The following is a 12,202-nucleotide window of genomic DNA, read 5'->3' on the forward strand; positions in this document are numbered from 1 at the left end:
TGGATGAGGGGAAATGGAAGCTTCCCAGGGCCTGTGGTCGGGGTGATGTGACACATTTCACAACCACAATCAGAATGGATTGTGGGGAGTCTGGCAGACCAGAGGGAGAGACTGGGCGAGTGGAAGACCGTTCAGGGCTTGGAGCTCTTTACCAACCAACAGGAAAGTAGTTCAGTATTAATAGCCAGACTGACTACATGGGTTCAAATCCCAGGTCTGCCACTTTTCAGCTGGGTGACCTTGGGCAAGTCACTTCCCTGACCAATACCTCAGTTTCCTCTTTTGTATAATGGTATAACAGCAGTACCCCAGAGTACAGTATACCTTAACACTACACTTCAAACGACAGTACACATCACAGGGTTGTGAGCATTAAATGAACTGATACTTGTGAAGGGGTTGGCACAGTGCCCAGCACACAGGAAGTGTGCTAATCTACTCATAAATAAATGGAAAAACAAACAAAACAACAAGAGGTGTGGCCCTGGTGGTGTGGACCAGTTGGCATTAGGCCTAGACCCCCAAGCCTTGAGTCAAAATGAGTCACTCTCTCAAATGCTGTCATTTATTGGCTGGGTGACCAAAGGTAAGTGACATTACATTGCTGGGCCTTAGTTTCGCTGGGCTACAAACTCCAAGTCACTCTTGCAAATGCAGGTGACAAGCCTTCTGTGGAAACTCCCCACACAGAAAGACCCCAGCCTAAAGCCTCATTTGTAAAAGTGTTACTGGTGAGACCAGGGGCCCTGCAGCTCGCCTCCTGAGGCACCCTGGGGAGCCTCCCCATCCGTCTCCTGAATGAGCCCATTTCCGAGGTAAGTAATACAGAACGAGCCCCTGGAGCCACTCATCAGAAAAGGTTGTCATAGCTTCAGAGGATGGGCAAGAGATGCTGAGACCACTGCAGGGTGGCCATGCAAATAATTTGACATCTTGTCCAAGGATCTGGACCTTACACTTTGGCCTGTAACAACCAGTTTCTGCATCTCTCTGAGACATTTCTCCAAAACTGAGACAGGCCCCTGTGGGAGAAGTCTGCAGCAAAGACTGCTGGGAGTAGGTGGATCAATTCCCAAGCTCCCTGGCCCCTCATTCCAGATTGCTCTAAGATGTGTTCCCCAGAGGAGCTGATTCCAGCTGCCCCACCGGAATCACGGCTCAAGCACTCTCTCTCTTGCTGCCCGTCCCTCCCCATTGACATTCCCTGGGGTCATCTCCCAGGTGAACTACGTGCCTTTGAATCCTTGTTTCAGGATCTATTTTGGAGCACCCCAAACTAAGACAGGGGTTGTTTCTTACTTTTTATCAAGATTACTCGTAGAGCAGAGATGGGCATTTTGGGTTGGACTGACCTATTTTTTCCACCATCCACAAATGTGCATCTGAGTACGTCCTATGTGTCAGGCTGAGCAACACGCGAGACTTTCCCTGCCCCATGAAGCTGATGCAGAAGAAAAATGTTTAACAAAAAAAATGCTGAAGAGGTTACCAGGGGGAAGGGGGAGAGGGGAGGGAAGTAAAGAGGGACAAATAATAGGGTGACGGAAAATAATTTGACTTTGGGTGATGGGTATACAAAACAATCAATAGTTCAAATGCTATAGAGATGTTTACCTGAAACCTATGTACTCTCATTGATCAATGTCACCCCATTAAATTTAATTTCTAAATAAAAAATTTTTATAAAACAAAACAAATATACACACAATGAATGAATCCATCCCAGGTATGATGCATTCTTAGAGAGAGCCAGAAGACAACAGCTCTGATGGCACACGGCAGGTCACATGAACAGGTCTGGGACCCAGGGAGCACCCGTCTCAAGATGAGGTCTCCCGGATGAGGAGGAATCTGGTCAGTGGCGAAGAGCCTTCCAGGCTAAGGGAATGGCTGAGACAGAGTGTGGGTCGGGAGATGCTTCGCAATTTCAAGGAATGAGGTGGTGCCGCAAAGAACTTTTAATTTAATTTACTCTATTTTTTCTCCCTCTACCAACTTTCTGATATTCCTTTGGGTTCCTCAAACTCCATTTTATAAATCACCGTTCCCTTTCTACCATCTCCCATTCTTCGCTCTTGGCAGAGAGCAGGTTAGGTCATCTGTAGCAACAAAAGGCATCCTCTGAGTCTTCACTTAGTCACTTCACAAACAAACATTCACGGAGCACCAACAACATGCTGGGCCCTATCCAGGTCTTGGAGACACAAGCCATAGGAATCCCTATCCAAGGGCAGACAGAATAAAACCCAACAAATAATGCCTCGTGTCAGGGTGATGAGCATGAGGGAGAAAAGTGATGCAGGGAGGGGAGGGGTAGGGAAACATCAGACAGGGAGCAGGATGAGGGCAGTAATGACATTAGCATCAGCTGGTGAAGGCAATTGTTCTTCACCATCTGGCAGGGAAGAAATTCAGTGATAAAAATGCTCTGGTGCTGCCCAGTAGAACTTGGTAAGAGTTGTGTGTGAAATTGATACTTTTCTAGAAGCCACTTTGAAAGAGTAAAAAGAAACAGGTGAAATTAACTTTAATAACATAGTTTCTTTAAGTCAGTCTATCCAAAGTGTTATCATTTCAATAGGCAATTAATATGAAAGATTTATTAATAAGATGCTTTAGGCATTACTTTGGGCTAAGTCTTTTAAATCTGGTGCATATTTTCCACTTACTTCACATCTCGATTAAGGTGCTGAATGGCTGCATATGATCAGTTGTGAATGTACTGGACATGTAGGTCCAGAGAAAGAGACACTGGTGTAAAGATGTGAAGAAACATCAGGGGTGAGCCACATGATTATGGCAGGGGGAAGCTCTAGGCAGAAGGATAGCCAGTGCAAATGTCCTGAGGTAGAATATGCTTGGTGCATTTGAGGAATAGTGTGGAGGTCAGTGTGGCCAGAATCAAGTGGGCCAGAATGACCATGGGAGGATATGAGGGCAAGGAGGTAATGATACTTTGTAGGCCACAGGGAAGACTATGGCTTTTGCTCTGAGTGAGGTAGGAGCTATGGAGGGTACTGAACAGAGGAGACACAATCTGATATAGTAAAATAAGACCCCTTTGGGACAAGGCGAGAAGCTGGGAGACAGGAGGAAGCGACTGCATTGTTCCTGGTGAGTGATAATGGGTCTAGGCCAGGTTGTGCCAGAACAATGAACACTAAGATGAATTCAGTCCTGCCCTTCGATGATCACACAAGTGAATGAGAGATTCAAGCCTGAGCCCTCTGGTCCCAGAGATGTAGGAGGCTGGAATGAGGAGGAACTGAATACAGACAAGAGGGCTGGGGCAGCATCATGGCAGAGTTCAGTTCTGAGGAGACAGCACAGCCCCACATCCCACAAGATCCCAGACCTGGGGTTATACCCCCACCCTGTGTTTTCTCACTGTATGGCTTTTGCTCAAACCTGTCTGGGAATCCTACTTCTCCGTTACCCAGTGCCACCCTACTCAGTACCCAAAATATTCTATCTCCTGATCTCCTCCCTGGAAAGGTGGGAAAGAATAAGAAGGAAAATGGGAGGTGGAGGAGGCTTCTCTGGCTGAGTGCCCTCGGAGGCAGAGGCTCCCTCAGAATATGTGGTGCATAAGGAATCAGTGGGCTAGACAGTGGAGGCTGTGAACTGGAGGCTGAGCAGGTGGGTCTTGTCGTGTGGATGGTGAGAGTCATGTAAGGTTTCGGAGCAAGGGAGGGATGTGACTGGGGTTGGTGTTAGGAAGACAAGCCTGACAGCTGACAGGACAGATTGGTGGTGATGGAGGCAGGAGCCAGGAGGAAGCCGCAGAGCAGGCCAGCATAATGAGTGCTGGAAGTAGGACAAAGGCAGTGGGAGTACAAAGGAGGCCCCGATTTATATTTAGCTGCCATTGATTGCTGTGCACCAGGGAGCCTGCCTGGGCTTATCAAGTCCTCCCTGAGTCCCCATAGTTAGCAGGATGAGTCCCATTTTACAGAGGAGGACGCTAAAGTCCGGAAAAGTTACGAATGCATAGAGAACCACATCACCGAGTAAGAACTTGAACCCAGGACATCACACTCAAGAACCCCAAATCTCTGCCTCACATGGCTTATTGGATGGGGCTTGGGCAATGGTGGCAACGAGAGATGGCTTCCTGGTTCTGAATGAACCATCAAGCAACCGTCATTCATTTATGTGACAAGGGTTTGCTAGCACCTGCTGTGGGCCAGGTACTCAAGTAGGGCCTGAGGATGCTGCCATGAACAAAGTGACAACGGGAAAACATATGGTAGGTCAGATGGTATGCAGCACCATGGAGAATAACATGGCAGCCAGCAGAGCTTCCAATGGAAGGACCAGGTGTGGGTGGGAGAGACAGGAATCCAGGCAACTGTAGGGTTTTTTCCTGGGCTGTCTGAAGGAAGGAGTTGCTGGCAATTGAGATACGGAAGATGGAAGAAGGGGTAGGTTTGAAGGAAGATTGAGAGCTGGGTTGTGGACACACTGAGTTTGAGATACCAGTTGTCTTAACTCCCTTGTTAAATCCTTCCACTGGCTCCCATTAGGCTTAGAATAAACTCTACAATGACCACAAGACCTTGTGTGACTTAACTCCTGGAGTCCACGCCGTCCCACGCTGGCCACTCTGACTTTCTGTCTGCCAATAGGAAAAGCTCTTTCGTAACATGGTAATGATATATTGGCTATTTCTTCTAGTTCCAATGCTTGCCCATCCCCTCAAACCTCTCCCTCTTTGCCTAGCTAGCCCTCTTCAAATCCTTCAGGTTGTAGCACAAATTCCGCCTTCCCAGAGAGCATTTCCCTGGCACCTCTGGCTAGGGACCCTTCACTCTCCGGAATTATGTTTTTTATTAAGTTGTGCTTATTATTCACCTCTTCTGGAAGGTCAGCTCCATGAGTACAGACACCATGTTTTATTTTTTGCAGCACCTGAAGCATTTTTTTTTATGACCTAGTAGGTACTCACTAAAGATCTGGTGAATGAGTAAGGAGTGGCGTAAGACAGGGTTACGGTAGACCAGATATTCCAGGGTGGATAGATAAAGTGGAAAAAGCCAAGGGCCACAATGGAATGTTGGGGAAAAGCAGCATTTTAAGAGACAAGAAGAAGAAGGAGATGATGAGAAAGAGGGAGATGTCACAGAGCTGGGAGAGGACATGGCAGAGAGTGTCATCCCTGCTGATCAAGTTCAAAAGTGTTTTGAGATAGGCAAGGTCACTGATCTCCAGAGCAGCACAGAGATAAGTAAGATGCAATGGATGAAGAGCACCCATTATGCGCGGCATCAGGTCACTGGGGAGGGCGTCTTGCGGTGGCTGCTGGCTGGAGAGAAGAGAGGACTGGAGATGAGAGCCTGGGGCTGGGAAGAGAGGCGCTGCATGGTGGGAGAGAAGTTAAAATGCTTCCATGTCCAGAGAGACGTTGATAGTGTATCTCTTGGTGTTTAGAGCTGCGCTGCCCAATACGATAACCATTAGCCACACATAGCTATTTAATATATAAACTTAATTTAAATTAAGTTAGACATTCAGTTCCTCAGTCACATCAGTTGCACTTACAAGTAGCTATTTAAATATATACTTAATTTAATTTACATTAAGTGAGACATTCCATTCCTCAGTTGCATTAGTCTCATTCAAACGCCTCACAGCCACACGTGGACAGCTGCATACACAGAACGTTTCCATCGTCGTAGAAAGTTCCATTGGCTGGTGCTGCTCTAGCATGTCCACCCCACCAGGCCAGGAGTTTTTATCTGTTTTATTCATAGCTTTATATCCAGAACCTAAAACTCTGCCTGGCATACAATTGGTGCTCAATAAATGAATGAAGGAATAATGAAGTGAAATGTAGGAAAGCAAGCATAGGGATAACTAGTAGAGTATATTCTAGAAGAGATGGAAGGGTAGGAAGAGGCAGGACTTGTCTTGAACTAGGAAAGGAATCCTGGAAGACAGTGAGGGTTGTCTACCTGACAGCCATCTCCAACTCTTCCCTCACTAGATGGAGCCCATCTTCCACCAAAGAGGCAGAAAATGTCCAAGAGTGTCTTTTTTTTTTTTTTTTTGTGACAGAGACAGAGAGACAGAGAGAGAGACAGACAGGCAAGAAGGGAGAGAGATGAGAACCATCAATTCTTCATTGCGGCTCCTTAGTCTTCTTAGTTGTTCACTGATTGCTTTTCCATATGGGCCTTGACTGGGGGGCTATAGCAGAGTGAGTGACCCCTTGCTCAAGCCAGCGACCATGGGCTCAGGCCAGTGGCCATGGAGTCATGTCTATGATTCCACACTCAAGCCAGTGACCCCGCGCTCAAGCTGGTGAACCCCCACTCAAGCCAGATGAGCCCTCGCTCTAGCCCAGGGGTCCCCAAACTACGCCCCGCGGGCCGCATGCAGCCCCCTGAGGCCATTTATCTGGCCCCCGCCGCACTTCTGGAAGGGGCACCCCTTTCACTGGTGGTCAGTGAGAGGTGCATAGTTTCCATTGAAATACTGGTCAGTTTGTTGATTTAAATTTACTTATTCTTTATTTTAAATATTATATTTGTTCACGTTTTGTTTTTTTACTTTAAGATATGTGCAGTGTGCATAGGGATTTGTTCATAGTGTTTTTTATGGTCCGGCCCTCCAACGGTCTGAGGGACAGTGAACTGACCCCCTGTGTAAAAAGTTTGGGGACCCCTGCTCTAGCCAGAGACCTGAGGGTTTCAAACCTGGGTTCTCTGTGTCCCAGTCCAATGCTCTATCCACTGTGCTACCACCTGATCAGGCCCAATAGTGTCTTTTACCCAGGATTCTTTGAAGTGGACAAGACTGAGTCATGTGCTTAATAAATTCTGAGTGAAAGTCTGCTGGAAGCTTCTGGGAAAGTTTCATTCTCTTGAGGAGTCGCGTGCAGGGGACAGCCTTTCATCTTCTTGTGCATCTACACGGGATGGCTGGGCAGACACTTTGGAACCAAGGTGGCTATCTTGGGATCCTGAGTGGCAAAGGTGATCAGACAGTCTTTACACTAGGAAAGATGGAAAGATTCCTTGGAGACTGCTGAGCAGATCCAACACCCAGTCTCCAGACTTCTTGTAACCTGGGTAACAAACATTGTTCCTACCAGTTAAGAGCTAGACAAACTGGGTTCAAATCCCAGTTCCTCCAATCACAAACTGTGTGGCCTTGGGCAAGTCACTCAACCTCTCTGTGCCTCAGTTTCCTGAGTGGTAGAGTGTATACCAGTGGTTCTCAACCTGTGGGTCGTGACCCCGGCGGGGGTCGAACGACCAAAACACAGGGGTCGCCTAAAGCCATGGTTGAGAACCGCTGGTGTAGATGATAATAGTACTTCCCTTATAGCTGTGAAAATTTATGTGATATGCTTAACTTGTTCTTGAAATTTACTAAATCCTGTGCAAACATTTGCTTTCATCATCATTTTAATTTTATTCTGTTACTTGCAGCTAAGATATATCAGAACCGACTGATAAAGGCCACATCATGAGTCTATTCTTTGCGAGGTTGTACACTTTACATACTGAGACCCCATTTTATGCCCCTGTAGCTTTACCAGTAAGTGGTTTTTCATTTCATCGACAGGAACAACTGAGCCCCAGAGGGACGAGCTACATGCCCACAATCACACAGCTAACATGTGGTGCCTGGACCTGAGTCTGCCTCTGCCTCTTCCACTGCGCTGCCCCTTGGTTAACCCTACCACCCCAGCTACCCTCTCCGGGGACCTCAGCCAAGCTCATGCCTCCGCTCACCTGAGTAGAGAAGAAGCTCTATTTTCTCTGCTGTCTGGAAGTCAGGGTGTCAGTCAATATTTGTAGAGGAACAACTATTCTGTGCCTGGGGGGGTGGGGGATGATGGGTACATGTGCAAAGGCCCAGAGGCTGGAGAGACTTCATGGTGAAGAGTAAGGTTATCAGTTGAGAAGGAGGGGCAGAGGACAGGAGAGTGAGAGAAGACATTAGCATGGTTGGAAAGCAGGGGAGAGGATGGGGGCTGTTGTGGATGCCCTGACCTTAGGTTAGAAGGAGCACTTGCCCTTTACAAATCTGGGTCAAATCTTCCTGAGATGGGTGCCCGGCAGCATAACTGCTCTCCATGCAGTCTGTGTTCTTGCCATTCATAGACTGTGCCAGTCCTCTTCAATTCATTCTGCTATCACCTGGCTTGTAATTCCTCTTGGGAAAACTATTTAAAATTTTATTTTTAAACCCTCAAATGCAAAGAGTCAAGCTAATCACTCTCCTCAATTCATGACATATTTTCACCTTCAGTCTGTGCGATGCCCCTCTCCTGATTGCTTGTTCAAGCATCCATTCCCTCCTGTCACCAGACTCTGCTTTCCTTCTTCCCCCACAAGAGTCAAGTAATACAATGTTTAATTTGGTCTTACTGGGACGCTTTCTGGCAAAACAGGTTTCATTTTGATGTCTATATTTTTAATTTACATAAATGGCGCAAAATTAGGCATAGACTGTTTCTGTTTTCACCCAGAACCATGTTTTGAAGCCCCTTCCAAGATAGACTGTTGGACCAGTAGTCAGAGCTGTCCCTGGGCCTGGGGCTCCAGAGGAGTAACTGTCACATCCCACCACCTGTCCCCCAGGCATGGATACCAGCACCCCTGGCTCCTCCTCCACAGATGGTGCTGGAGTGAACATCTCTGTACCCTCCTGGTACGGACCCAGGGAAAATCTCCCCAGGATGGGTGACCAGGAGCATGACTGTTGGTGGGTCTGGACTTAACTGGACTCAGGACTGCCAATGGCCTCCAGAGTGACTGCGCATTCCCACCCAATTAAGGTGTCTTATCAACCTTTTAAATTTTTTTCACTGTAAGAGGCATCCAAAGATACTGCTTTAATTTTCATCTTTCTGATTACAAATGGTTTTGAGTACCACATGATACTGATTAGCTTCTCAGAGTTCTCTCCCCTAATCTGCATGTTCTCCTATTGAGATTGCTGCATCATCCTGTTGACTTGCAGACATTCCTTCATTCCTTGATTGGCACTGCTCAATATGGTAGCCACTGGCCACACGTGGCTAGTGCGAATGAGGAGCTGGGTTTTAAATAGTGTTTACTTTTAATTCATTTCTATTTAAAATAGTCACCTGTGGCTAAGGACTACCATAATGGACAGCAGTTAGTTATTAATCCCTGGTTAGTTTTTCTTCCACCATTCGATGCACTATTTACAAACACTACTTTATAGTTCTTACCAGGTGCTTTTCTAAAAGATTTATAAATATTTATATAAACTCATTTAAAAATCTACCCTGGCCGGTTGGCTCAGTGGTAGAGCATCGGCCTGGTGTGCGGAAGTCCCGGGTTCGATTCCCGGCCAGGGCACACAGGAGAAGCGCCCATCTGCTTCTCCACCCCTCCTCCTCTCCTTCCTCTCTGTCTCTCTCTTCCCCTCCCACAGCCGAGGCTCCATTAGAGCAAAAGATGGCCCGGGCGCTGGGGATGGCTCCTTGGCCTCTGCCCCAGGCGCTAGAGTGGCTCTGGTCGCAATGGAGCGATGCCCCGGAGGGGCAGAGCATCCCCCCATGGTGGGCGTGCCGGGTGGATCCCAGTCGGGTGCATGAGGGAGTCTGTCTGACTGCCTCCCCGTTTCCAGCTTCAGAAAAATACAAAAAAAAAAAATCCTAACCTCCCATAAGTAGATGCTATTCTCTCCATTTTATTGATGAGAAAACTGAGGCACAAAGAGGTTGAGTAATTTGCCCAAAGATGCATAAGAAATGGTAGGGCCAGGGCCTGGATCTAGGCAGTTTGGTACTCGCCCCTCCCCCTGATTATGTCTTTATTCGAACAAAACATTTTAGTTGTCATGTAATCAAGTATGTTTTGCTTTAGAGCTTATGCTTTTTTGCTTTTTTTTTTTTTTTTTTTTTTTTTACAGAGACAGAGTCAGAGGGAGGGACAGATAGGGACAGACAGGAACGGAGAGAGATGAGAAGCATCAATCATCAGTTGTTTGCTGTGACACCCTGGTTGCTCACCGATTGCCCTCTCATGTGCCCTGACCACGGGCCTTCAGCGGACCGAGCAACCCCTTGCTCGAACCAGCAAGAGCTTATGCTTTTTAAGGTCTATTTAAGAAGTCCTTGTTCTCCCTGGATCGCACAGATATTCTTCTCCCTTAATGTGAGGTTCTTACCTCACACATGAGAGCCTCTCAAGTGCCTGAACCTTTGTATTGAGAAGTTCTTCCTCTTATTTGTCTATTAAAGTAGAGGATTACACAAAAGGACATGTTTCTATTTTGGGTGATTCCTGATGCTCTCTTAAAGTGTAGTGTTTTCTTAAATAAAAAGGAACAGGAGCAGATGCAAAAAACCCCAGAAAGTGCCAGGTAAGTGATTCTAGAAGAGATGGGTTGAATATGCTGGGGACAAGAAGGGGATGACATTTGAGAGGGGACTTGCAGATTCGAAGATTAGCAGGTCTAGGGCCTCCTGAGGGATGCACTAACTTGTGATAACAGGCAGAAGGAGGCAGTGGACAGGAAGCCTCCTTGAGAGACTAGAATAAGAAGGGGGAGGATAATGTGGTGATCTGAGGTGGGTGGGGCACTGTGTCTTCTCAACAGAATAGATTCATAAAGAGCACAGCGTCAGTGCAGAAGCAGAGCCTGCGGAGCCACTCCAGATGTTTGATGGGGTGAAATTCCTTAGGAAATGGACAACCCTGTCCTCCCCTGAATCCCAGACACTGAGTGGGCACTTGTACAGAAGGGAGAAGCACTCCCAAACCAAAATATAACTAAACTCTCCCCACAGTTGATGGGAGTTAGACCGGTCCCACACTCGGAGAAATCGTTAGTTTCCACCAAAGTGGAACGGATTCCTCCCTTTGACTTAGCAATTCCATTGCTAGGAAGCCTCCTAGAGAAATGTGAGCAGTAGTTACCAAGAGAAAACCAGAAGAACCGTTCCAGCAGCTTTCTCTGTCATAGCTCCAAAGTGGAAAGTACTCAACTGCCCACCCCCAGTGCCACAGGTAACAGGAGATGCCGCATACACAGCCATGAGAACAGAGGACCTCCAGCTACGGCAATGACAAAGGCGGAGTTTCCACATACAACGTCCAGGGGAGGAGGCCAGGCACAGCACACAGTAGGATATCATGTATTAACAAGAGAGATTGATCTACACTGTTCTGGGTCAGGATGGGGTTACTGGTGACTGGCCAGGAATGAGAGAGTTTCTGGAGGTTGGGGATATTCTGATTCTTGATTTGGGTGCTGGTGACATGAATCTGTTCCATTTTTAAAAATTACTCAAACCGTACCCACAGACGTGTGCTTTTCTGTATGTATGTTAAACAGATTTAGAAAGAAGCGGACGTCTGAGTGCTTGCTGTGGGCCAGGCCGTGTGCATCATTTCATTCAATCATGGAGGCATGAAACTGGCTGAGGGCCCAGAAGAGGGGACGTGGGTGGTAGAATTAACCAAGGGGCAGCACAATGGAGGCTATGGTCCTATGAGGTAGGGCCTGCTATTTCTCCTACTTTCCAGACTAGAGGGGTTGAGTCACTGCTCATTCCACAGCCGAACTGGGTTTTGCTGGGTTTTGAGCTCATGTCCCATTCCTTTGTAACTGCCCTGCAACACTTCTCAGGCTTGGAAAAGTGAAGGTTCAGGGATTTCTCTGAGACAGAGAAGAAAAAGAAAATAATAAAATAGAGAGAGAGGATGTTCCTGAGGAAATTAAAAGGAAGAGGAGTTCAAAAAAGTGACTGCCAATGGCTCAAGAAAACATTGGCAAGATCCCATGGAAGCAGAGTAGCCTAGAAGCAGATGTGGAGTGAATATAATGGAGGCACTGACTAAAGGTGAAGAAACAGGCTTTGTGCTGGCCTCAGCCCATTGATAACCAGTGTTGTGGTTGGACCAGCCTTTGTGGTTCCTGTTACGACTGCAAGATCCCCTTCCATAATAATCATCAGGGAACTTGGAAAAGTAAAGGTTTATTACTCACAGGACCTGAAAAATGACACAACATATCTGGGGCCACACAGTGAAGCTGAAGGGAAAGAGGACACATAGGCCGGGGCTTCTGCTTCATCCAAGGAAGGCTCACTTTTTATCGGTGAATTTAAAACAAGAGTAGGAATTTCAGGTACAAGGAAGACCACTGGCCCCAAAGGTCAGTTACTGAAATCAACCAAAATCTCCATAACAAAGGAGCCTCAGTGGGCCTG

At 47.1% G+C, this 12,202-nt stretch overlaps 1 protein-coding gene across 1 annotated transcript in view; it reads right to left on the bottom strand.

Annotated features, from left to right (window-relative positions):
- Positions 1-12,202, bottom strand: part of CACNA1A (calcium voltage-gated channel subunit alpha1 A) — a 356,581-nt gene that overhangs the window by 139,799 nt on the left and 204,580 nt on the right. The gene's annotated exons all lie outside the window — the stretch shown is intronic.

The sequence above is a fragment of the Saccopteryx bilineata genome, chromosome 1 (assembly GCF_036850765.1).
Source record: "Saccopteryx bilineata isolate mSacBil1 chromosome 1, mSacBil1_pri_phased_curated, whole genome shotgun sequence".
In the NCBI taxonomy this organism is placed as follows: domain Eukaryota; kingdom Metazoa; phylum Chordata; class Mammalia; order Chiroptera; family Emballonuridae; genus Saccopteryx; species Saccopteryx bilineata.